The 26,316-nt window shown below is 47.8% G+C and overlaps 1 long non-coding RNA gene across 1 annotated transcript in view; it reads left to right on the plus strand.

The window, feature by feature from the left end:
• Positions 1 to 25,823, plus strand: part of LOC115032551 — a 36,843-nt gene extending 11,020 nt beyond the window's left edge. The window contains exons 4-6 of the long non-coding RNA XR_003838197.1: positions 22,703 to 22,889; positions 23,215 to 23,303; positions 24,662 to 25,823. This is a non-coding gene — a long non-coding RNA (uncharacterized LOC115032551). The remainder of the gene's footprint in view (positions 1 to 22,702; positions 22,890 to 23,214; positions 23,304 to 24,661) is intronic.
• The last annotated feature ends 493 nt before the right edge of the window (positions 25,824 to 26,316 follow it).

The following is a 26,316-nucleotide window of genomic DNA, read 5'->3' on the forward strand; positions in this document are numbered from 1 at the left end:
ATCTATCTATCTATCTATCTATCTATCTATCCATCCATCTATCTACCTATCTATCATCTATCTATCTATCTATCTATCTATCTATCTATCTATCTATCTTGCTATAGATGAGTCTTGCTATGTAGCCTAAGCTAGCCTCAGACTCAGTCTTCTTGGCCTAGAGTCCCAAGTGTTGGGATGGCACTGTGTACCATCACGCCCAGTCCCAAGTTTTTAAGTTTGAAGGTTTAAATTTTTCTGATTTTTATTTATTTTTCTAATCTTACAACCTCATTAATAAAAACCATTTAGAAGGTAAATGTATGAGAACTGCCAGAAAAACCTTGAACTATAAAGATGTGATATTATTTGCTATCTACTGTGTGTATTACAGCCAAAGCTGGACACCTAAAATGTCAGTGTTCAGGCAGCAGAGTCACTGTAAATCTAAGACCAGCTTGAATTACTGGGCCATCAGGAGACACTGTCTCAAAAACAAAGCAACTAGCATGTAGTAAGTCACCAAACATCCTGATTCAGGTATAGAAGTAGGCAGTTAGGCCAGGGAGTACAGAAGACCGTCTAGAGAAACAGCCTCGGGTGGATGGATGTTAAGTATATGACTGTATGACAGAATAATGTTGCACATTAGTGAGGTAAGGGTGGGTTATTGGGTAAGGACTGCTGGGACTCCGCTGGGGATTTCAGGGAAGGTTTAAGCTTGGCTTTCCAGCTAGTACCATAATTCAACAAATTACAAGTGGATTAAAGATGTAAAAATATAATTACACATTTGGAATACAAATAAATAAAATAATTGAATAAAAATGCTAAAATAAAAGAAAACAAAATTGCAACTACAGAAGTACTAGCCATGGTTTGTTGGTATTTTCCACATTACAGAGTTTTTGTCGTTGTTGTTCACTTGTTATTTATATAACCTGCTCTCCAGAACTGTCAGTCTACGGTCTTCTGGGTCTCATGTCAAGCTTTTTTGTAACTCGGAGTTAGAAAGACGGCTCAGTGGCTAAGAACACCAGCTGCTCACTGGTTAAGAATGCGGGCTTTTGATTCTCAGCACACACATGACCGTTCACAATTGTCTGTAACTCAAGTTTCAGGGGGTTCTGATGTCCTCTTCTGGCTGCCACGGGCACTGCACGTGGCGCACAGACATCCATGCAGGCAAACACCCAAACACACAAAAAGGTGGATAACACGCAATGCTGGCAGGGGAAGATACCCAGAGGTCTGCCGTGAGTATGTCGTAAAGAGATGGGAGAGAAAGAGAAGCGGAAGGGTTTGAGTGTTTTGAAGAGAGGTGGAACTGGAGACTCCAGTGTGGAGAGGAACAGCCTGATGTGAGTACCCGCCCCTTCCACCTGAGGCCACGGTGAAGTCCCAGCCCATGAGGGCCATGTCTGGGTCCATGGCCATGCACAAGCGGAGCTCTGTTGATGTCTGTGGCATCCCTGGTCAGGGCTGAGGCCTGAGATGATGTTGCTGTCCAAGGGCTGTGCAGAGCTTGGTCCCTCTCACTGGCTGTGGCATTCTGGAGAGCTGCCCCCACCCCTGGGAGAGTGGCCCCTGCTTCTTCCCTGGGCAGCACAGTAGAGCTGGCCCTGATGGCATGAGCGTGGGACAGCTGGCCCTGCCACTCATCTGCTGTGCAGTGGCTCAGGCACAGGAGAGAGGCCACACTCTCCTCCTTGGTCACTTGCGGCAGGCAGAAGAGCTGGTCCCTGAGTCATGTGAGCTGGACAGCTGTTCCCAACCCCTCACCAGATGTAGTGCTTGGGAGAACAGGCTCCCTGCCCTTCCCCTTGACTGGACAGCAGAGCAGGGGGTGACTCTGGTGGCCTGGGTGCACGTGAGCTGGCCCCCGAGGGTATGAAAGCCAGAGAGCTGGCCCTGCTCCTTGCCAGATGCTGGCATTGGGTGAGCTGGCTGGGGCAGTGCTAGGGAGCTTGCCCTGGGGATGTGGATTGGGGAAGAGTTGGCAGTCTGGTCGACTCAGCTACCACTCAGCCCAGATCCAGGCTTTGAGGTGGCTCACCCCAACATCCACCATGTATGAACTGCTAGAGCTTGTCAAGGGACCAGTCCTGCAGATCTAAAGCTGCAGGATCTCCATGACACAGGGCAACAACAGGATATCTGAGAGGAGTCCTGGGGAGAATCCCAGTATTGATGGTGTAGCAGAAGCCAGAGGCCTTGAACCAGACCAGTGACTCATTGTAATGAACATTTGCAAGTAAAAATGTGTGGACAAAAGGGTAGACTGTGGGACACACTGCAGCTTCCACCATGAGATATATATATTTTATCTTTGCTTTGTCTTGTTATTTTCTCTTCGTGCGGAGGTCGCAAGGATGGTGGGTAGATGGGAAGGGATGGGGAGATGAGCGGATTGGGGTGCATGAGTGTGGTACCCACAAAAAATCAATACAAAGCTCAGATAAAAGGGTGAACAGCTATCGTGTGCACAGAGCTGCTACGATCTAGTAGGAGAAGAGAAAAGCACTAATGATTGCGTCCCGGAAGTGTAAGGCACAGAAGAAATGGAACTGGGCCGTGGCGGCACACGCCTTCAATCCCAGCAGATGAATCAGAGGAACCAGAGGCAGCTGAATCTTTGAGTTCGAGGCCAGCCTGGTCTACAGAAGTGAGTTCCAGAACAGCCAGGGCTTCACAGAGAAACCCTGTCTTGAAAAAACAAACTCCAAAATGCGCGCGCGCGCGCGCATGTGTGTGTGTGTGTGTATGTGTGTGTGTATGCATGAGTGTTTTACCTACAAGAATATGTGTGCACCACATGTATACCTGGTATCTTGGGAGGCCAGGAGAAGGCATTCGATCCCCTGGGACTGGAATGACAGAAGTCATGAACTGCTGTGTAGGTGCTGGAAACAGAACCCAGGTTCTCTCTGCTAGAGCGCCAACTTCCTGAGCCACCTCTCCAGTCTCCTCCTTTCTGCATTTTTAAAATCTTAAATATAATTAGGTCCTTTCTCCCTCCATTCTTCTCCCTCCTACCCTTCCACATCTGACCAATCTCGGCCAATCCATGGCCTCCTCTTCTTTAGCTAATGATGTTAAATATAAATGAGTAAACGCATAGCTATAACCCACTGGATCTATACAGTGTTGTCTGCATGTATATGTTCCTAGAGCTGATCGCTGGGTATTAGATAATTGATCCCAGGGTTCATTCCTGGGGAAAACTATTTCTCCTTTTCTCAAAGTTGTTAATTGCTTGTAGCATCTAGGGGTATGGCCCCGTGAGAGTTCCCCCATCTACCCATGGGCTGTCAACTGTTGTTGGAATCCTTTAGACCATGTTTAGGCAGCCATGTTGCTGAGATTTCACGGACATAGCTTTTCTGACATAGCTAGAAGGCACAGTCTCACAGCAGACGTCCTGAGTCTATAGCTCTTACATCCTTTTCGACTCCTCTTCTGAGATATCCCCTGAGCCTTGGATGCAGGATCTGTGCTGGTGTAAATGTCAATCATGCTGGCCATGTTTGCATAAGTCTAGGGCATTCTCAAAGAAAAATGACTCTCCCTTGCCCAACAGCAGTCAGCAACCAATAAATAGGTCCTCTGTGTCGGGTGTGGCCTTGCGAGCCCCTTCTAGATCCAGGCTGGAATGTAACTGGTTTGACCTTGTGCTGCTGTGAGTTCACGTGAACAACAGCCAGGCTTCTCAGCATCTCTCCCTCCCTCCAGGTCTTACATTCTTCCCACCCCTTCTTCCTTGCTTCCCAAGCTTGGTGGAGGTAGAGTGACTTAAAAAAAAAAACAACAACAAGGTGTGAGAACAAACACCCATAGAACAACTAGATGGAGGGCTTTGGGACTCTACAGTGTAGGCCCAGTTACTTCAGAGGCTGTTGGCAACAGCTTTCTCCCATGCCTCCCAAGCTCTGTAGGCAAGACCAGACACAGCCAGGAAACATTGTTTTTGCCCACAGACTCCCCACACTTCCTCACTACCTTGCAGATCAGCCCCCCAGGGTGTTCCCCTGGGCCAGCCTTCACTAGGGCCCATCTCCTCTCACCACAGGCCTCTCCACAAACCCACTCAGATATGCACTAATGCCATTATCTTCCCGAAATTAAAATCAAGCCTCAACCTATAATGTTTCACGGAGAGGGAATTGGGGTTATATATTCCTGCGTTGAGCCGTATTCTATTTCAGTCATAGCATTTAATTATGATTGGTATGTTAGTGCCCACCGGAGCATAACAAATTGTCATTATGTTATTCTGCTGAGTCTAATTTAATTGGCAAGTTGTCACAAAAGCAATTATCCATCATTTATTTTGTTGCCACAACCACATCTCGAAGAGCACCTGCTGTCTGCAAGGAGAGATGCACCACAGTCTCTCAGCCCTGGATCCAGGCCACTTATCTGACACAAAGACATCGCTTCCCCTCTGATTTAAAAATATGTTCTTCATTTCCTGCTGCGGTCTCATGCATCCTCTGGGGTGGGGGTGGGAGGAAGCCTCAAAGTGCCAAAGGAAATTCACGGGCTGTGAAGTCGCCTGAGGCCTCACAGGGAGGCAGGAGGCCTGTGGGACGCTGTGGGACGCTGTCAGGGTGTGTGTGGAGGGCAGGGAAAGGGAGCTGTCCGGGGTCTGACTGGCTCTGTTTAGGCAGCCACTTGAGGGGTGATTTATAATATTGGCTCTTCTGTCTTCCTTTGACACACCCCGTACTCACTCCCTGGGGAACGGGGACTGTTTTGGGCATTTCCCAGAGGGAAAACTTGAACCCCTAGAACCAAAGGTCCCAACTCACAAGGGAAGTTTGAGGTTAGTAGCAAGAACTGGTAAAGATTTCTGAATTCCAGAATTCTCCTGATCGGATGCTCACTAGCAGAGCCTGGTGGTTAACAGACATGCCCGAGTCCCAGACTGTTCAGGGGCGGTCTTCTGTCCACAGAGCTCAGTTTCATCAGCCCTATTTTATCATGTCAAGCTGAGGCAGAGTAGAAACCAAAGGAAGGAAGGGAGGAAAGGAGGAAGGAAGGAAGGAAGGGAGGAAGGAAGGAAGGAAGGAAGGAAGGAAGGAAGGAAGGAAGGAAGGAAGGAAAGAAAGAAAGAAGAAAGGAAAAAGGCCAGGGGCAGTTCATTAGACGTCATTCATGATAGAGCCTGGCACAGTGATGCCCAGTCTCCCTGAAGCCTTTGCTTCCAGACCTTTTAAGAGCCTGTTACCCCCACTCCCGCAGACCCACCTATCCACTGTTTTGAGCAGTGTCTCCCAACATCTGCACTTCGAGGCTCCTGAGAGACAGACAGGGGAGCCAAGTTGTCACGGGGCTGTTTCGTTTTCCCTGAAACTGAGAAGCCCTCAGGGAGGGTAAAGCCTTGGGTTGGTTTGTTCTCTATAGATTAGAAGCAGGTGGAAAGAAATTAGCCATCTTATCCTCACTTCTGGAATGTTCTTATTAGCCCAGTCAACAAGGGACTCATTAAAAACAAAAGCCCCAAACAAACAAGAAACCCAAACTCCAACTAAAACAGAGAGAAACAAAAAAGAAAGCTAAAACTGCAAAGGGAAGGAAGGAAAAAAAATAAAGTCAGGTCTTTAAATAAACCAGCTTCTCCCTCTGGGTCAGTCACAGCAATTCCCAGGCTAACTATTCAGGAGCACTGGAAAATTACCAGCTTCCTCAACACAGGCAGACTGGACCGTCTCTTGCAATTCTTAAAAAAAAAAAAAAAGCTCTCGATGCAGTCCCTGATAAAATTAACTAGGGGTGTGTCAGGTTGCTAGGGGCGTGTCAGGTTGCTCCCTCTTGCATCAGTATTGTCCCTAAGGAACCTTCCTTGTGACCACGAAGTCCGTCCTGCCCCACCAGCATGGTGACCCGGACCTTTGCTCCTTGAGGGAAGCTGGACGCCTCCCTCAAGTCTGAGGGGTTAGAACTTTAGAGTTTATATGGAGCAGGGACAAGTTCAGGGCTCAGGGACGGGCTGTGCATGAGGCTCTCTGATCCACCCCCTAACCCGCATGGGCCCGAACTCGTCAGAAAGTGAGACACGAGCTTGCATGAATCACAAATGAGCTCACGGGCTCAGACTCTGAAGAATACGATGGCTAAGTGGGTGAAGGACCATAAAAACACCTCGCATCATTCTTGACCCAGGAATCCCACTCGCATAAGCAAATTGCTTGGAACACAGAAGGAAGCCTTGTCCTCTGGCTTTATTTATATAGCGAGAGCAGAGGCTGTGAAGAACAAAGGCCCTTGGAACACCGGGCTGCCAGTACAGGCTAATGCTAGACTTTCTTTTGTTTGTTAGCAGGGCTGTTGAGCCTACGTCATTTCCTAATTTCGTTAAGGAAGCATGGGTCGAGCACTTCCATAGCTAGAATCAGGTTTCATGCGGCTGTGAATACATCTGAGACAGAGACATAGAAGTCCCTCCAAAGTCACTGTCTAACTGCTCCTGTAAATAAGAATCTGGCCTTCAAGACTGGGGAGGTAGCTCAGAGGTAGAGCACTTGCCTACCACGCGTGCAGAACAACCTAGATTCCGACCACCAAGCACCTCAAAAACAAATTACTTCCAACTTTGTGGCTTGAACAACAGTCATGTATTACCGTAATGGCTTTGTAGGTGAGAGGTGAGGAAGGGTTCTCTCTCACTGGGCTAAGATCAGGATGTTGACAGGCCCGCTATACGTTCTAAGGGACAATCAATTTCTTTGTCATTTCAAGCTCTAGCATCCCTTGGCTCGTGGCCTCCCTTTCTTTCCACTTCCAAATCCCGTAAGGGCAAGCCAGACTCTTCTCATGTACACCACTTGGGTCTTCCTCCATAGCCACACTTCCCTCTGACCCTCCCGCACACCTTTTCAGGACCCACGTGCTGGTGACTCTGGGCTCAGCAGCCATCACTTCCTCTTTGCAAACCCAATTCCCCTTTGTCTCGTGATTTTGAGGACTCTCGGGGACACGACCAGGGATGGAGGGGGCTGGAGGTACACCATTCTTCCAACCACATTCCTGACCCAGAGGCTCACAGTGCAGTGAGAAAGATACATAACATTGTTTTTAGAGTGTGTAACTAACAGAGGGTCCTAGGCCGCAGCAGGCTGCATCTGGGAAGCAGACTGCACATCTGTACAGGACGGGGAAGTTTTGTTCTAGAAGCCAGGTGCTGTCAGCTTGGCCTTGCTCCTTGTTCCAGCAGAAAGCCTCTCTGCTCTGGTCATTTTATCTGCTGTTCCATGTCCTGCTCTTCCCCTCTGCTGTCCCTAAGTTATTTTTTTTTCTTTTGTCTTACTTTCTATCCAAATTCCAAGATCCACATTGTCACATCATCTGTGACCGTCCCCTGGATTTTACACACCTAGCCCTGGGCACCCAGAACACTGGATTCTACTTAAGTGCAATCACCCTCCTGTGCTACCGTCTCTGTCTTGGTGTGTTCTTATGTTCTAATCACTATAAGGTCGGGCAGTGTTGGTTATGATCCTGTCACCCCTACAATGTCTATCGTAGTAGTACAAACATTTACACTAATAAGAAATGTGCTGTAAAAATAAAAAGCCTGGTGGTGATGGAGGATGCTTTTAATTCTAGCACTCAGGAGGCAGAGGCAGGCGAATCTCTGTGAGTTTGAGGCCAGCCTGATCTACAAAGTGAGTTCCAGGACAGCCAGGGCAATAAATAAATAAATAAGAATAGAAATAAAAGTAAAAATATGGGGGCTAGAGAGATGGCCCAGGGCTGAGAGTGTTCTCTTGTAGAGGACCCGAGTTGGGTTCCTCACACCCACATCAGGCAAGGAACAACTGCTTGTATCTCCAGCTCTAAAGGAGGCAACGCCGTCTTCTGGCCTTTGTGGGCCCCTCCACCCATACACAGACACACAAACATACTTCAAAATAATAACATAAAATATTATGGGGATGTATGGCACACATAAACGGGTTAAGGGATTAGATCTTGGGCTAGAAACTTCTCTGAAGGAGAGGGAGGTTGGAGAGATGCTGTCTGCTGCCCACGCTGATGCTCAACGGTCTGATCTCCCAGCACAAACCCAATGCTCTTGTCATCTGAGCCTCTGCCCTGTTCCTCTGTGACCCACCTGCCTTTCCCAGCTGGACATCTTTGCCCATTCAGTTGGAAAAAAAAGAATAGTCAAAACTGACATCCACCAGTCACGCTGACAGGGGAGGGACAAAAATGAGCAAGCCTCCCGAAGACAGAGGACTAACAACAATCTGTCTGACAGACAAGGCAGCGTGTCCCTAATATATAAACTGCGAAGAGAAAGCTTTTAAGAAACAGACAGAGACATGGAAAAACATTTTACAGATGACTGAATACGAGTGGCCAATAAGCGCGTGAGAGGCACGCAACCAGGGAAACGGAAAAGAAAACAACAATTAACACTATTCTCACTTATCAGATAGGGAAAAATTAAAGAGAGGAGACAGATAACACCCGGTGTTGAGCAGCCAGCGAGTAAACAGGACTCTTAATACACAGCTAATGCAGATGTGGAATGCTACTATTTCTGGGAAAGCAGTCTCAAGGTGACAACTAATATCAAATCAACACTCTTTAAAAAGCAGATTATGTTTATTCTTAAAATTATGTGTGTGTGTGTTTACTGTGTGAATATGTGCGTGTGCGTATCCATGCCTGTGGAGGCAGATCCCCTGGAGCTGGGGTGGCAGGTGGTTGTGGGTCATTCAATGTGGGTGGATGCTGGGAACCAAACCTGGGTCCTTTCAGGTACAGCAAGTGCCTCTTAGCCACTGAGCCATGACTCCAGGACTGAGACCACATCTTTATCCCCAAAACATGACATTTGTTGATGTACTATAAGAATAATTGACCTCAATATGCAGTTATCATATGTGTAAATATGCACACACAACACTGTTTGTTGAAGAGCTCTTCCCTGCATCAAGACAGGCTGTGTGCATTGTTTAGTGAATGGGGAGTGTTAGCATCTCTGTTAAAGCAACCACTGAAAGCACCAACTTTGAAGGGGGCCTTTGGCACCGGCATTTCTCGGAAGTCATTCAGCTAAGCGTGTAGTCTCTGACATTGCTGGAGCATGCTGTCATGAGGGAATCACAAGTGTCCTCAGACCCCTGCTAGAAAACTGTCACAAGGGTGCACTAACATAAAAGAGAAGAGGCGGTTGGGTGAATTATATAACATATATGCACACACCATAGGCAGCTATGGAGGCACTGAAGTCAGGGTTGTGCTGACCTGGTGGAATCCCCGCAAAAGTGTGGCATGATGTCGTGTAGCAAAAGCAAAAGGCAGGGGACAAAGGCAGTGTGCTACAGCATTTGAGAGGGAGGGACAGACTTATATAGGGGGAGGCTAGGTACTAGTAAGTGACCTCAAAGTAAGATTGAGAAGGCAGACTGAGGCAGAAGGATTGCTGTCTTCAGCTTCAGCTACAAAGTATACGATTCTCTTTCTTTCTCTTTTCTTTTCTCTTTCTCTCTTTCTTCCTCCTTTCTTTCTTTCTTCCTTTCTTTTTAAGACAAAGTTTCTCTGTATAGCTCTGGCTGTCTTAGAACTTGTACTGCAGTCCAGGCTGGCCTCGAACTTGGAGATCCACCTGCCTCTGGTATGTGCCACCATGCCTTGTTTTAGAGTATAATCCTATTTTAACATAATATAATATGTATAACATAACAAAACATAACACAACAACGTTCTAGACGGCTGAAGACTTGGATTGGTGCAATGGGAGATAAAAACTTGAAAAGCCCTGCTTGGGAGTTGGTGAGATGGCTGCTTAGGTGGCCATGCTTGCTGCGTGGGTAGGGGCGTTTGCTGCTGAGACTGACAACCTGCGTTTAAACCCTAGAGTCCACGTTGCTGGAAGGGAAAACTAGCTTCTACGGATTGTTCTCAGTGTTCACGTTCATGCTGGGGTGCACCACACACACTTAAAAAGATATTAAAAAAAAACACCACACAACCAAAAAAAAAAAAAAAAAAAAAAAAAAACCAAACCTTTGCTGGACCTGGTGGCATAAAACTTTCATGCCAGCACTCATGTGACAAAGCAGGAAGATGTCTGTGTGTTCCAGGACAGCCTGATCTGCATAGGGAGTTCCATGCCAGCCAGGGCTACATAGTGAGACTCTTGTCTCTAAACAAAAAAAACCAACCAACCAAAACCCCTGTATTGGGCTGGGGAGACAGTTCGGTGTGCAAAACCCTTGATTTGGAATCCCAGTCTCCATGTAAAATCAGACACAGTAGTGCACATCTGTACCCTAGACTGTCTCCACATGTGCACAGTGACACACACACACACACCTTCGCGCGCACACCCACAGAGATTTAAACATGCCGTATTCTTTGACTGGTTATAATGAGCATGTGCTACATCTGCCATTACAAATATTAATAACGTAAGGAGAAAGGATGGGGACAGAGTTCATGCGGTCCTTGTGTTAAAGAGGTGAGGAAGGAGTGAGGCCCTGCCTGCACTCAAGCCTGTTTGTCCCTCAGTTGAGCTAATTAAACAAAAGTGACATGGCTTTCATTTCCTTGGTTAAATGGGTTCAGATCCTGGGATTAAAGACAGAGTCATTTACATATGGAGTGACCCTTCCCTTATTCCCATGGCCTCTCATAATAAATTAATTAGAGTCATTCAGTGGCAGCCCGCCTTCCCGGGGTTGATTTCTCTTTGGTGCACACATTGTCTGAACCCATGTTGTTAGTTAGCCTCTTTGTGCTTGGGTGGTAGGGTGAGCCCAGTCACGTCCAGGGCGTTCAGAAAGCACTCGAGCTCCTTTTCCCAGTCTCCCCAGTGGAAAACATCTGTCTGTTACTGGGAAAGGAGAATACCTAAGGTTCTGTTTTTCAGCTCCGGCTTCTCAACTACACTGGGGAAATCCTTTCTTCTGAGCCCCAGCTACTCTTGAGGTCACAGTCCCACGGTCACCATGGCAACTCCCTTCAGGGTATGACCGAGGGGGCTGAGGAAAAAAGAGTCAGAGACTTACCAGGGGGCCTCAGGAGAAAGCCACTTTCACAAGGAGGGATTTGAAAGTCTCAATTATTGGGTTGGTACTCCGGCTACTGCTGTATGTGGGATATGTTATTTCTGGAAATTTGCTTTAGGTCTTTTTTTTATTATTATTATTGTAAAAATCTCGTAATTTTATTTTAAACGTTTGAGTGGGGCTCTCTGTGTGAAGAACCCCGTTGTGAATTCTTTTGTAAAGTGAATTAAAAACCCTTGAGATTCGTTAAGTGCAAGTGTGGATGTTCAGATTGGAAGTTGTTTTGAAGTTTAGCGTCAGGTTTAGGGGATTAAAAGTTAAAAGACAGTGTAAGAGTGTGGGTGGTCACTAGAGAGATTGTATTTCGAGTTCTGCCAAGAACAGCTCAGGCCACAGCCGAGCCTCAGATCACAGCACCCAGCAAGCAGAAGGAAGAGGGTTATCACAAATCCAAGCCCAGCCTGAGCTACACAGTGTGAGTTGAAGGCCAGCCTGAGCTACACAGTGTGAGTTGAAGGCCAGCTTGAGCTACACAGTGTGAGTTGAAGGCCAGCCTGNTGAGCTACACAGTGTGAGTTGAAGGCCAGCCTGAGCTACACAGTGTGAGTTGAAGACCAGCCTGAGCTACAAAGTGTGAGTTGAAGGCCAGCCTGAGCTACACAGTGTGAGTTGAAGGCCAACCTGAGCTACACAGTGTGAGTTGAAGGCCAACCTGAGCTCTCCAGTTAACTCCAGGCTGGCAGAGCAAGACCTGAACCTATGATTTCAGCTTTGAAAATTTGGGGCAACAGATCTGCAGGACGGAGAAACAGAATAAGGAAGGAGGAGAAGCAGGTTTCCTCTCTGAGACAGTGCCACCCCTGAGGAGCTGTGGGGCCCAAACACCTCAGCGTTTACCGCCAAGGAGCTGGGCTTTTTCTAATCTCCGATTCACCTTGGCTTGGCTCTAGTTACCCAAGGGAAAGTATAAATATTCCCAAAGCAAAACAGCTTCAGTGCCCAGAGGCTGTGTTCTGAAAATCATCCTAAACACGGCTAGTGAGTACACAGAGGTGCCCAGCCTGCAGTGCTGGGGAGAGGAAGCCAGAGTCAAAGGGATTTTAATGACGTCACCACAGATGCCAAATAAGGTAAAGAGTGGCTCTTGTTTACAGGCTCCACACATGAGGTTAGCTTCCCACGAGAAGCCATCCAGAAGGGAGTTGGAGGAGAGAGAGGGTGATACACTTAGGTATATGCAAGTTGGTTCAAAAGGCAGGTGGATGAGCCATTGTCCCAAGTCTGGACTGTAGGAGACATCCAATAAGTATCCATGGGTGAGTGCTTGGCTTCAATATCAGGCACCTGTTGGGACAGTTACACTGTCACCAGCCCTAAATTTACATTTCACAGTTTCAGAATTTGTCCCTTTGTTTTCAAGGGTTTTTATGAGGAGGGGGCTTTTTTGAGTCGGAGTTCCTTTTTGTGTAGCCTTGGCTATCGTAGAACTTGCTCTATGGACCAGGCTGGCCTCAAACTCAGAGTTCCACTCGCCTCTGCCTCCCAAGTGCTGGGATTAAAGTTGTGCGCTACCACCGTCCAGCTCATCTCTGTGTCTTAAGGCCTGTCATCCAATCACCATTGTAAGAAATTTATAGAATGCTACTTCAAGTGAATCCATGTGAACATTTATAAGACACCAGGAAATGGTAGACCCTGCCTGGATATGTATAGATTTTTAAAAGAACTGATTCTGTTTTGTTTAAATATGGTCGTCTTAGATTGGAGAGGCAGCTCAGTGGTTAAGTACATTTGCTGTTCTTTCAGAGAAGCAGGAATCAGTTCCCAGAACCCACAGGCAGTCTCAGATAGAATCATCCATAATTCCAATTCCAAAGGATGTTCTGACCTTGGCAGGTGCTGGGCACACATATGGTACATGTATATACATGCAGGCAAAACACTCATACACTTAAAAAAATCTTTTAAAAAGCATGGTAGACTTGTGATGCTTGTTACAGAGTATAAGGTGAGATAGGTGGTGGTGTGCACGCCTTTAATCCCAGCACTTGGCAGGCAGAAGCAGGTGGATCTCTGTGAATTGTAGGCCAACCTGAACTCTGCAAAATGAGTTCCAGGACAGCCAGGGCCACACAGAGAAACTCTGTCACAAACAAACATACAAACAAACAAATGACTTTAAGGCTAGGGATGTAGCTCAGTGTAGGACACTTCTGTAGCTTGTATGAGACCCTAGATTCAATTCCCATTCCCAGTTCCACTTTGTCCTCAAAGATGTTATCATATATTTGTGTGTATACTCCTATGTAACTCCTGGAACTCCCTCTGTACTCCTGGAACTCCCTATGTAAGTCAGGCTAGCCTTGGGCACAGAGCTCCACCTGTCTCTGCCTCTCAAATGCTAAGATTAAAGGTGTACATTATCATATCTGGCAGGTTTATATATTTTTTAGTTACATTTATGTATGTATGTATTTATTTACTTATTTATTTATTGTGTGTGTGTATGGGTATGCATGTGAATTTGTAAAGGATGGAACTATGTAGTATTTGTTGTGAATAATTCGTGGGGAAGGAGAAGGCGATCAGCTATGTGCTGGCAATTATTAAAGTTATCGGAATCCTTAGAAGTATACCAGGGTTTATTGCCCTCTGAAATGTTTCCCTAGAAAACATTAGTTCCCTTGGGATGTGGGAGGCAGAGGCAGATGGGTTATATAGCAAGTTCTTTGTCAGTCAGGGATACATATGAGCCCAGGAATGCATCCGTTACTTCTCTGTTATGAGAAAACACCAAGGCAACATATAGAAGGAAGAGTTTATTTGGGCTTATGGCTCTCGGAAGGATCAGAGTCCTCCACAGCAGGAAGGCACAGCAGCAGTAGCAGACAAGGCAACAGGAGTAGGAAGCTGAGAGCTCACATCTTTGAGGTCAACAAGGAAGCAGGTTGAACAAACTGGAAGTGGTTTGGGACTTTATGCTCTTAAAGCCTGTGACCACTTCCTTCAGCTAGGCCACACCTCCTACACCTTCCCAAACAGCACCACCAAATAAGGACAGAGTGTTCAAGTATCTGAGCCAGTGGGGGCTATTTCTCATTCAAAGCACTGCATACTGCCTCCTCTTCCTCTTCCTCCTCTCCCTCCCCACCCCTCCTCAACAACAACAACAACCCATCTCTGATTGGCCAAACAAATAAAGGCAGAAAAAGTCAGATGGATCAAAGATCCAGAACCTTCCAGGAAGTCCCTTGGAGACTGTCAAACCAGAGCTGTCTCTGAAAACATGGGAGTGCTCTTGAGAAAGACCCCCTCCCATTTACTCCCTGATGCAGTCATCAGCTAGCTCTTTTTAAACAACCTCCTTTCTTTTGCATGCCTTTTGAGACAGAGTTTCATGGATCCAAGGCTGGCTTCCAACTTTACAAGTAGCTGAGGATGGCTTTGAACTTCTGATCCTCCTGTCTCCACCTCCTGAGCGTTGGGGTCAGAGTTGTGCATCACTGTCCATGGTTTGTTCATACAGGGGCTTGAACCCAGGGTTTCATGGATCCTGGGCAAACCACCTACCAACTGAGCAACACCCTCAGCCCCTGGCAGTCTCCTGAGGAGAACAGCCATAACTGCTAGTTAAAGCTCAGGATTGAAAGTGTTGAGCCATAGTGGGTCCTCTGGAGCTGCCTCATGCCAGGCTCCAGGGAGACTTTGCCATTCTTCAGGAGCCCAGAGCAGGGACTCAGGCAGTGTCTTGGAGACTTCCTGCCTCTCACTCACCTAGCCAGACCCTGACAGAAAGAACCTCCCTACTGTTAAGACACTGGTTCCATCCTGACTCAAGTGTGTCCTTTCTCCAGGGACTGCTGAGTAGGGACTTCTGAGCAGTTGTCATTTGGCCTTGCTGTCCTCACCACGCAGGTTTTGGAGTATTTCCACAGACCTGAAGGGAGTGGTTTCTTATCAAATTCCACCACTCCCCACCCCCACCCCACCCCCACCCTCATCCTCTATCCTCTACCCCTGCCCAGCCCTCTTAGGATTTCACTCTGTAGTCCTTCCCTAGATGCATCCTGCAGGCTGCTGGGCTGGAACACAGGCGTTGAGACCTTTCATGAGACTACCCAGGACTGTATGACATGCGCACTCAGAGTTGTAGGTGAATCGGGTCATCCAGTGGAAGATTTTATCTTAAGTTCCTCGGGGTCTTCCTGTGTAAGCGGCAGTCTATATTTAGCTGCGTAGACCACAGCTGTTTCTGCGCTGCTAGACAGCGTCCGTTGCTTGCAGTTGAAAGCTAAGACAACGTGAGCATTTGGAGAGAGCAAAGGTGTGTTAATATGCTCCCAGTGGCTGAATCTGAACACCCACAGACGTTTTCGTGGTAAGGAGAAATTTGGAAAAAATTCATTTCGATACTAATGCAACAACTTTCTATGGGTGTCTCTACTTTAAAGGTCTACAATTGTTTCCATTAGAAAAGTGAAATATGGGCTGGCAAGATGGCTCAGTGGTTAAGAGCGCCGACTGCTCTTCTGAAGGTCCCCAGTTCAAATCCCAGCAACCACATGGTGGCTCACAACCATCCGTAACGAAATCTGATGCCCTCTTCTGGAGTGTCTGAAGACAGCTACAGTGTACTTACATATAATAAATAAACAAATCTTTAAAAAAATAAAAAGAAAAAGAAAAGTGAAATATTTCATTATCAAAGTCTTTAAAAACACAGAAGAGGGCAGTAGAGATGGCTCAGTGGTTAAGAGCACTGGCTGGTCTTCCAGAGGACACAGGTTCAGCTCCTAGCACCCACATGGTGGCTCATAATCATCTATAACTTGAGTTCTAGGGGGCCCAATACTGTGCTCCTGCCTCTGAAGACACCAGGCATGGTTCAAAAGGCAGACAGACAGACAAAACACCCAGACACATAAAATAAAATACTAAAAAAAAAAAATTAAATGCAGAAGAAGATTAAAAAAGAAAGAAACATAGTCTTCACTCTTTGGTGCCAATTGTTGAAAGGCTTGGGTACCCAAGATTCTAAATTGTCGCTGCTCACTACAGCTATGACATTCACAGTGTACATAAATCTTAGTGCGACTGTTTTCCAGCCTTATAAAGTGCCTCCCCACACCGTTCCTCACAGGCATGCTGCCAGATGGTTCCCGAGGAAGATCCCTCTGTCTGCCTCTCACTCCTCCCTACAAATGGGCAGATGGGATATTCCCATTTCTCTCTACTATGAATAACACCACTACAGCAAAACCTCGTTTTCTGTGTTTGAAGCGATTTTCTTAGGATTCGACTCCAGACAGTAAAAAAAACTTTGGATATTTTTAAGGCTCTGGACTCATTTTGCGAATTTGTCATTTTTACAGGTTCTGCATGAATTCGCACTCCTACAAGAGTTCTGATCTGAGTCTGACTATAGAGGGAGGGCCTGGAGAGATGGCTCAGCAGTTAAGAACACTTGCTGCTCTTGCAGAGGACCTGAGTTCAGTTCCCAGTGCCCGGTGGGGAAGCTCACAGCCACCTGTCACTCCAGCTCTAGGGATCTGACACCCTCTTCTGACCCCTGTGGGGACCTGTGTGTGCGGGAGCACATGAGCACATGCACATGTGCACGCGCGCGCGCACACACACACACACACACACACACACACACATACGAATAAAAAATAAGAATTCTCAAGCTGGGCAGTAATGGCGCACGCCTTTAATCCTAGCACTTGGGAGGCAGAGGCAGATGAATTTCTGAGTTGGAGGCCAGCCTGGTCTACAGAGTGAGTTCTAGGACAGCCAGGGCTACACAGAGAAACCCTGTCTCAAAAAAAAAAAAAAAAAAAAAGAATTCTCTTAGAGAGTTATAAATGTGGGGGTGACCTTGTCTCATTCTTACTACCCCTCCTCTGGTAAATATTTTCCTGGTTTTTAAGTTTTAAACTCAGTGACACATGAAACATTACCCGCCATCCCCCATTTAGCCCTCTGGTTCTTTCTGGAAGATGTGGTCAAACAGTCTTACACTGCATCACACTGCAGTATAAGCCAATTGTGAGCCCTTGTTCTCATTTCAAACCTCCAGTGGTCACTCTGCCCCTCTCTCCCACGGGGCAGCGCAGCAGTCTGATCTGGCAGCAATTTAGAAATGACTGTTATGGTTTAATATATACGCTGTACTTCCCAGGCTCATGTGTCACTAGTCCCCAGCTGGTGTCGATGCTTGGGGAGACTAAGAGTTTCCCCAAGAAGCAAAGTGGGCCACACCCACTTCTGCTTCTGCTTCCTGGTCCACCAAGATGTGAGGCATCTCAGTCACATATTCCTGGTGCCACAGCCCTGCCATACCTCTTTCCCATTATGACAGGCCTGATCCTCCTGAAACCACAAACCAAAACAAACCTGCCTTCCTGAATTTGTTTTTTTTTTTTGAGGTGGTTTATGATAGTAGCAACGTAGAAACTTCAGCCGGGCATGGTGGCGCACACCTTTAATCCCAGCACTCGGGAGGCAGAGGCAGGCAGAATTCTGAGTTTGAGGCCAGCCTGGTCTACAAAGTGAGTTCCAGGACAGCTAGGGCTACACAGAGAAACCCTGTCTCAAAAAAANAAAAANAAAAANAAAAAAAAAAAAAAACAAAACCAACTGGGACTTTCCCTGGTTTCTACACCGGTCTGCAGCCATGTTGACTAATTCTGATTCCTTCTAATGTATCCCACTGCAGCTGGATGGACCTGGAGCTCAGTCTACTTACCTGGTCAATGGGTTCATTGTTCTTCCTTAGGATGTGAAATAAAGGTGCTTCCAGGTTTGGACATTTGAATTCCTCCAGGAAGGAGGAAAAGCCCACCCTCACTGGTCCCCTGTTTATTTTGATGTTGAGAGAAAAAGAACGATGCCAGTATTTACATGCCTCTCTCTGTTGGAAGGTGTGAAACAGAGGAAAACAGAGAGACATGCCTGTGAGCCGCTAGAACAGAGAAAGACAGGAGCAGGTGTCCACCAAAGGCTGTCAGGGTGGCAGTGCCCTCAGGGGAGTGTCCTTCTGTCCTGACTGTATTGTTTCACTCTGCATGTGAGAGAGAGAGAGAGAGAGAGAGAGAGAGAGAGAGAGAGAGAGAGAGAGAGAGAAGTGCACAGTTGCAAGCACAGGATGAAAAATTAAAGTCTTCTGGGAAGCCAAGTGTCCAATTATTTGGACTCCAAATCTGGAACTCTAATAAATCTGCACTTGGAGCTCGCCCTGCCCTCCAGATACTCCTGACGTCACACCTGCATTCAGTCCACTCCTGAGCAGCAATCTTTAACCCCACTCTCCCCAGCTGCACCAGTGTCTAACCTCAGCTACTGCCTAATTCCCTCTTAGCTGCCTCTGCGCTCCGTCCATCTTCCATCTCAGTGCCCCGTAAACACGTCCATTTAGTGTCTAACCCACTAATGGCAGTGGTGAATTTGTGTGCTTGCCTATTCAGTCAAATGCTCGTCAGGTGGGAGGAGCATGACTTCTTAGGAAGGGAAGAGGCTCCGCGGAGGGAGCGGTTGCTGGGGTAAGGCTGACTTCTTTTCAGGCTTTCTTGCCGGATGCACAATCCCACAGTTCATCATCACATGAAATAGGAAAGGAGATTTGTTCTGAGAAACACTGACCCCTTTGCTCCCAACGTTTTTACAAGGTCAGGTGCATCCCGGGTTTATTTAAGAGTGTTATTAGAAACAGCCAGGACCATCCCAGCCCCAGCTGGTCTCACCAGAATGCTCATTTCTTTGGGCATATCACCAGAACAATGAATGAGAAAGACTGATGAAGGAGAGAGAGGGGTGGTTCCACAAGTGTGTCTCTGCCTCTGTGATGGAGAGAAAGAGAAATCTAATGTGAGAATCCAGAAATGGAAGAAGAAGAAGGCCCAAGCTCTATGTAATCAATATTTACATTTTTCTTTTAAATTTTTAATCACACCGATTTACTTATTTGTGTGTGCTTGTGTGTGTGTGTGTGCGCGCGCGAGTGCGTACCATAATGTGCATGTGGAGGTCAGAGGAGAACCTGTAGGAGTCTGTTCTCACCTTCTACCATGCAGGTCCTGGGAATGAACTCAGGTTGTCAGACTCATGGGCAAGCATCTTTACCTAGCAGCCCATGCTCACCAGTTTTGAAAACAAGAAGGCAGAGTCATTATCTCTATTTCACAGATCATTGGTGATAGGCAAGGCAAAGAGTGGCGGAAACATCTCTGGCCTCAGGTCATGGGTGGGACCTCCAGTGTGCACTAACTCACTTCTGCAATTAGTACATTTCCTGAGCAGTTACTATGCCAGACATCAGACTAGGAAGTGTAGATACAGTAGTGAACAGAAACAAAGCCCCTCCATTCCCCTGAGCTTAGTCGGAGGAGACAAAGTATCAGATTTATAATAATATATCCAGGGGTGATGACTGCATTGAAAAAATTCCTTCTGTAAAGGGGAAGGCATGGGCTTTGCTCTTTATGTAGAAACATGCATAATATAAGGAAGGAGCCCAGTGAGTTCAGAGCCCGGGGTCAGAACATTCAGGAAAGCAAGGAAAGAAGAACAGAGCCCCATGTGACAGAATCATGCTGCTAGGTACATTCCAGCAAAGGAGCCTGGCAGACATGAGCAAGGGCGATGACATCAGAGAAATCACCAAGGGTGTGATCATGGGTGGCTCTGTTGACTGGAAGAACTGTATACATTCCAAACATGGAATCTTTGGAAAGTCCACTGGCGTGTGGAAATACCAGCAGAGGATTGTGGGCGAGCAGCCAGGAGATGGTGGTGGTATGGACTATGTAGAATAGTGGAGCAAGAAGCAGGAAGAGTCTAGACACATCTGAAAGGTAAAACGGACTAGATCTGCTGATGTTCCGGTTGAGGGTGTGAAAGAAAGAGACAGTAAGAGATTTACAGCTTGATTGGTGGAGAGTTTGCCTAGCATGCACAAGGCTTTCAGTTAGATCCCCCAACACCACATAGAGCCACATGGTGGGGCAGGCCTCTAATGCCAGTTCAAAGCCATCCTCAGCTAGATATCCAGTTTAAGGCTAACCTGGGCTACATGAGATCTTGTCTTAGAAAGGGGGTGGGGGCAGAAGAAAGGTAGCAAGGAGAGAGGATAGCCACATTGTTTGACCAAGTAACCGCATGTGTGAGGTTGCCACTAATAAGTGGCAACGCAGGGATGAGATGTAAGGAGACATGATGCAATGGTTTGCAGAGATAATTCATTGCCAGAGGAGCCGGGGTGGCTGAGAGGAGCCTAGCTGGAGTGGAGGGCACAGTTCCCAAAGCGGGGAGGGGGCCAAGAGCATCCACTAGTTATGTCAAAACCTTGCTAATGTAGGAGGGATGAGGTTTGCAAACGGAGCTCTGGATGCGCTGTGTGCAAGTCATGGTGACTTTAAAGAGGGCAGGTGGAGTGCTGTGGGTACTAACACCTGGTCTATCAAACTTGAGAGCTGACAGAAGACACCATGTAGCCTTTCACTGAATTGGCTGTTGACATTTGGGGTGGGCAGGCGCTCCTTGGAGGGGCATTTCGTGCAGTTGCTTTTTTTGGTAAGGAGATACTTCAGCACATTTGTAGCCCAAAGAGTCATTCATCAACCAGGGGTCAGGTGGGGATTGGTAGCATGGGAAGCGTGGGACAAAAGGTCCTGGGCCATAACTTTCTCCCTGTCTTTATTGTAGAGCTCTGAGCATTGATCAATGTGTTTAGTAATTGTGGTTGTTGTTTCTGTGAATGTCTCTGGCATTTATTTCCCCCTCTAGGCAAAGTTGTTTTTCTCAAATGTGCCCATGGAACTAGACCAGATCCATTTAATGATGAAAGCGCCTTGGAAAAGCAAATCCCCTGACTTGGGTCCACGAGCCCTAGTTAGCTCTTATCACTCATTTGTAGGGGTGTCAGGTGAATCGATACCAGAGAGTTACTGTTATTGAAAGCTCAGTGTGCGTTTTACATGAATTATCTCTGTAAACCATTGCTGTGATGTATGCGCTATTGATTATCTCAGTTTAATGAAGAAACCCGTTTTCAGAGGTTAAACCGCATGCCCAAGTCTGAGGGTAGCGCGCGGTGGAGCCATGGCTTCAAACCAGACCGCGTCTTTTAATCGACATGCCTTAAGAGAGCTCCGCCACGACCCCTAGACGGGCTGTTACGCCCAAACTGTCGCCACAGGCAGATGTTAGCACAGAGAGTCTGAACCTTTTTTTTTTTTTTCCTGCCAGGTTGAGCCAGGCAGTGTGACCTGAGGTGGAAACTCCCTGAATGACAAACCTACAGTCCCTTCTCTGGGTGCCCTCTCCGCCCCATCTTTGTCCCTCATCCCGCATTCGGGCTGTGTGGTACCAGCTGGGCTTGGGCAGCAGGGGGCGCTCTCTCGCCACGAGAGGCCGAGCAATGAGGTCTCGCTCTAGGCTGGAGAGAGACTGACTCCCCAGCTCCCAGCCTCAGCTCCTGTATTCTTGTGGCTAGCAAAGCTACCTCATAGAATCAGAAGATTCTGCGAAGGTTTATGAGAAATCTATGCTCTGGTGGAAGGGTGTTAGGGTGGCATGAGATAGAGGTAGGAGGCTCCAGCTCTTGGGTTGGGTGTTGACATTAAAATAGGGGGATTCAAAGAGGGTCACCAAGCTCAAGGCCTAGCCTCTGCCAGGGCTCCTAGGTACTGGGCTGGGGAAGGAATTTGGTGAACCTGAGGTCAGGCAGGCACTCAACAAACACCTACTTTTCTTTTAAAGCTCCTGTCTGAGCTGATTTCTTTCTAAGACTTCCTGCTCTAGGGACCACTGAAATACTGATTTGGGGTTGGAAAAGTAGCTTCCTGCCCTTGCTGGGATACAACAAAGAGAGATGGGAACCTCGACTTTAGAGCAAAGGACATAGAAGCAGATGTCATTACCCAGGGCCCACCCTCCTCTGCTCTTTCCCCAAGACACCACTGGCCATTCGTTACTCTTGTGTGCTGAGAGCAACTGTCCCTAGGGAAGGCCAGAAGCGAAGGGCAGCCATGTGATGGGAGCCTGAGTCCTGGTGCCACCACAGCTGTCATCTGCATGTGACTGCTTGAGGCCTGGCCAGAGGCACTCCAGGCCACAGAGGGAGAGCCAGGGACACAGCTGCTCCTGCCGAGAGCTCAGCAGTCTGCATCTCTCAGATCTATAATACCAGGCCAGGAAGCAAAGCTAGAGGGAGCCGGAAGGGCCAGAGCGTCCCGCCCCCCCCCCCACGACCCCCCCCCCCCCCCCCACGACCCCCCTCCCCCCGCGACCCTGCACCCCCACCCCGTGCTTCTCTAAAGCATCCAGAACTGACTCAGCTGCATCAGATTTGACCCCTGTGCCCTGTTGGCATGTCCCCATGCTTCCTGACTAAGGTTGGCGTCCCTGGAGTGAACTACAACCTGGGACTTCCAGAGGCGGCTATGGTTAGGCAGGGAGCAGCCAGTGTTCTGGAGTACACCCAGACATAAACCTAGTTCGCGATTTGAGAACAGTGGCTCCCCTGAACTGGCTTGATAATGTGTTCTCAGCCCGTCGAGTCAGCCACAGAGGAGCCTGGCAATCCTCCTGCCCTGCAGATTCTTTGAATCCTTTTCTTTTTGTTGGTTTTGTCTGCCTAGTTGAGACAGGACTTCACTATGAAGCCCAGGCTAGGCTTGCGTGAGATCCCTCTGCCTCAGCCCTGCAGGGTGCTGGATCCGGGAATGTGCAGGCTCCTTACCGTTTGGAAGCAGGAATTCTGCAAGGCTCAGAGCTGCAGGTGTTCCATCCACCCTTCACCAGCTAGGCAGAGCTGCACTTCCTGTGGATGAGACCCACAGAAATGCGAAGATCAACTGGGCAGCAAGTGTCAATCACCTACTGAATGTAAGAAATGGAGCCCTGGAGGGGCTTTGTCCTGTTGCTGAAGAGAGGCAACCAGGATTCATGGGACTCCAGGATGGGGAATGGGCAGTTTTAGTGTCGGTGGAAGAGAGGTTGGTTTCTCTGTGATGGAAATGCATGGCTCCAGCAGGGGCTGCTGTCCTGTCCTGCGTGGCTCAGGAGGGCTGCACTGCTGGAGTAGGCATGGGACAGACACTGTATTCCAGTTGTTCCTTGAAGGATGAATGCATCAGATCGGGGGTGGGGGCAGTGTCCTGTTTTGTTTGGAAAACATACAAGAGCCACTATTCTTTCTGAGTGATTCCAGGTCACTGCTCCTCACGTCACCAGAACAGACCGTTGTGTGAATAAGAATGACGTCTACGAGCACCCGCCGTGCTCCACTGAATGTATGGGGTGAGTTAGGAACGTTTCTGATATTTTCAGCAATACTTTCCGAAAGAGCGTCCTCCACTCTAATCTATACCGAGGCAGATGGGATGCAAAAGCATAGATGTCTTGGCCAAGCTCAGATGGCCGAGTCAAGGTGAAGTCAGGCCAGCTTTTAGGTCCACTCCAGCTGACTCAAAACCGAGGGCTGAGATCTGTAGAGCAGCCCCATCTACACTCCCCCCCCAAGCTGCCTGTCCCCCACCTTCAAGCAACCCTGTTGCCAAGGGAGTCCAAACTATTGCACAGATTCAGAACCGGCTTCCTTATTATTTTGTCTTTTATTAAAAAGAGTTTTATTGTTATCTATTTTTATTACTTGTAAATTGTGCATGCATCCCAGGCGGTGGTGGCGCATGCCTTTAATCCCAGCACTCAGGAGGCAGAGGCAGACAGATTTCTGAGTTCGAGGCCAGCCTGGTCTACAGAGTGAGTTCCAGGACAGCCTGGGCAATACAGAGAAACCCTGTCTCAAAAAACCAACAATAGTAATAATAATAATAGCAATAATAATTGTGTGCGCACATGTATGCGTGCCTGCTTGCCTTTATGTGGGTATGTGCACAAGAGTGGAAATGCCTGCAGAACCCAGAAGAAGGTGTCAGCCCATCTGGAGCTGGAGTTACAGGGAGTCGTAAGCCAAGTGATGTAGGTGCTGGGCCATGAATTCAGGTCCTTGCAAGAGCAGTACACACACTTAATTGTTGAATCATCTTGCCGGTTCTTCTCCCTCTGTTTTCTGTTTTCTTGTGTGTGTGTGTGTGTGTGTGTGTGTAGTTCTTTTAGGGGGGAAGGCAGAGTTTCTCTATGTAGCCCTTACTGTCCTGGAATTCTTTCTATAAAACAGGTTGGCCTTGAACTCAAAGAGATCCACCTACTTCTGCCTCACAAGTGCTGGGGTTTAAGACATGTGCCACCACCACCTGGCTAAAGATTATTTTTAAAGTTTGTGTCTAGCCATGCATATGCGCATGAGTGAAGAGTCACAAAGAAGGCACTGGATCTGGGGACTGAGCTTAGGTCCTCTGTAAGAGCAGTGCTTGTTTTTAACCACGAAGGCACCCACTTCCCCAGTCCCTCTTTGCCCTGTCCCCATCTTGCCCTTGAAGGTAATGGAAGAGATGCCCAAACAAACACTATTGTGAAAACAACACCTTATGGTTAATCACCCCTGAAGATTTCAGAACCCGGCGATGGTCTGAATAGAAGAAACCTTTCAGAAGGCAGGGATTCCAGCCACCCAAAAGCCCCTGGAAAAAAATAAAGGACTCCTCTCTTCCCACGATGCTTCTCTATCCTTGACCCTCAACTCCCTCCCTCTGCAGATGCTCCTGGGATTGGGCCAAGAGGTTCAACTCCAGCACCAGAGGGAGCAGGATGCCAGGAGAGGCCAGCTTTGCGAACTCCCAACCCCCCCGGTTCTCAGTGGCGGAAGACTGAGTGTACAGGGACCAAGGTGGCTTGTGGTTGAGCTGAGACCACTGCACTTGGAGCGTCTGTAGCTCCAGACCCCTTCGCTTTCCTGACCCTACGGATGAGGTGATTCACGCTTGCTTCCTATTCTGTCTTCATGAAGTCAAGGATGCACTTAGCACCCGTATTAGTCTATTCTGGCTCCGAGAAGAGCATGCTGTAGACTGGGTGGCTTCTAAACAACAGACCTTGATCTCTTGGCTGTGAAGACTGACGAGTTCAAGATCAAGAGATTCAGTGTCTCACAAAGGCCAGCTTCCGATGACTTCTTCTCTTCATGTCCTCCCGTGCCCGAGGGACAGAGTCTTCGGGTCTCATTCACAAGGGCACTATCCCCAGGGTCTAGTCAGCCCCCAAAGGTCTGCTTCCTGATCCTATCACACCACGGACCAGGATTGCAACCTTTGATTGGAGGGTGGGGCATAAATATCCAGTCACTGACAACACCCTTCCAGAGCCCTTAGGATTCAAAATGATAAGCGAATTCTCCATTCTGGAACTGAAACCACCTTCTGGAAAGAAATATATAGAAAGAGAAAGTATACTAGTGTCAAGAAGAGAGAACGTTCCCGCTTTCCCAAAGATAACTGCTGTGAATCTGGGGTGATCCGATCAAAACGTTAATGTCTTCATAACTTTGATGAAACTGTCTCCACCCTTGCAGCAACCCATTCACGCCCTTAGACCATCAACTCCTAAACTCTGTGGACATCATTTTAACTCCCCAGTAAGAGGATTGTCTGTAGCCTTAGCCTATTCGCTGTAACCCCTATACAAGTGGCCATCTCAGCAGCTCTAGATTCTAGATCACAGGACAGTGGATATGTTTGCTTATAAAGATATTTTGACGTTTTAGTTTATGACTCACATGGATCGCCAGAGTGGGGATGAGGAGACCAAAAGACATGTCTAAGGCTCTTAGTACGTCTTTTCAAATTGCCTTCCAAATGGGTCAGATTAATTTGTATCTTATTCGGGATCTGTACTGGCTGTTTTGTGTGTCAACCTGACACAAGCTGGAGTTATCACAGAGAAAGGAGCCTCCCCTGAGGAAATGCCTCCATGAGATCCAGCTGTAGGGCATTTTCTCAATTAGTGATCAAGGGGGGAGAGCCCCTGGTGGGTGGTGCCATCCCTGGGCTGGTAGTGCTGGGTTCTATAAGCAAGCAAGCTGAGCAAGCCAGGGGAAGCAAGCCAGTAAGCAGCACCCCTCCATGGCCTCTGCATCAACTCCTGCCTCCAAGTTCCTGCCCTGTGTGAGTTCCTGTTCTGACTTCCCTTGGTGATGAACAGCAATGTGGAAGTGTAAGCTGAATAAACCTTTTCCTCCCCAACTTGCTTCTTGGTCATGATTTGTGCAGGAATAGAAACCCTGACTAAGACAGAATCTATAAGAACATTAAACATAGCACACCCAATCAGTATCTCCTTCCTTCCTTCCTTCCTTCCTTCCTTCCTTCCTTCCTTCCTTCCTTCCTTCCTTCCTTCCTTCCTCCTCCTCTTCCTC

Source organism: Mus caroli, chromosome 11 (genome assembly GCF_900094665.2).
Source record: "Mus caroli chromosome 11, CAROLI_EIJ_v1.1, whole genome shotgun sequence".
In the NCBI taxonomy this organism is placed as follows: domain Eukaryota; kingdom Metazoa; phylum Chordata; class Mammalia; order Rodentia; family Muridae; genus Mus; species Mus caroli.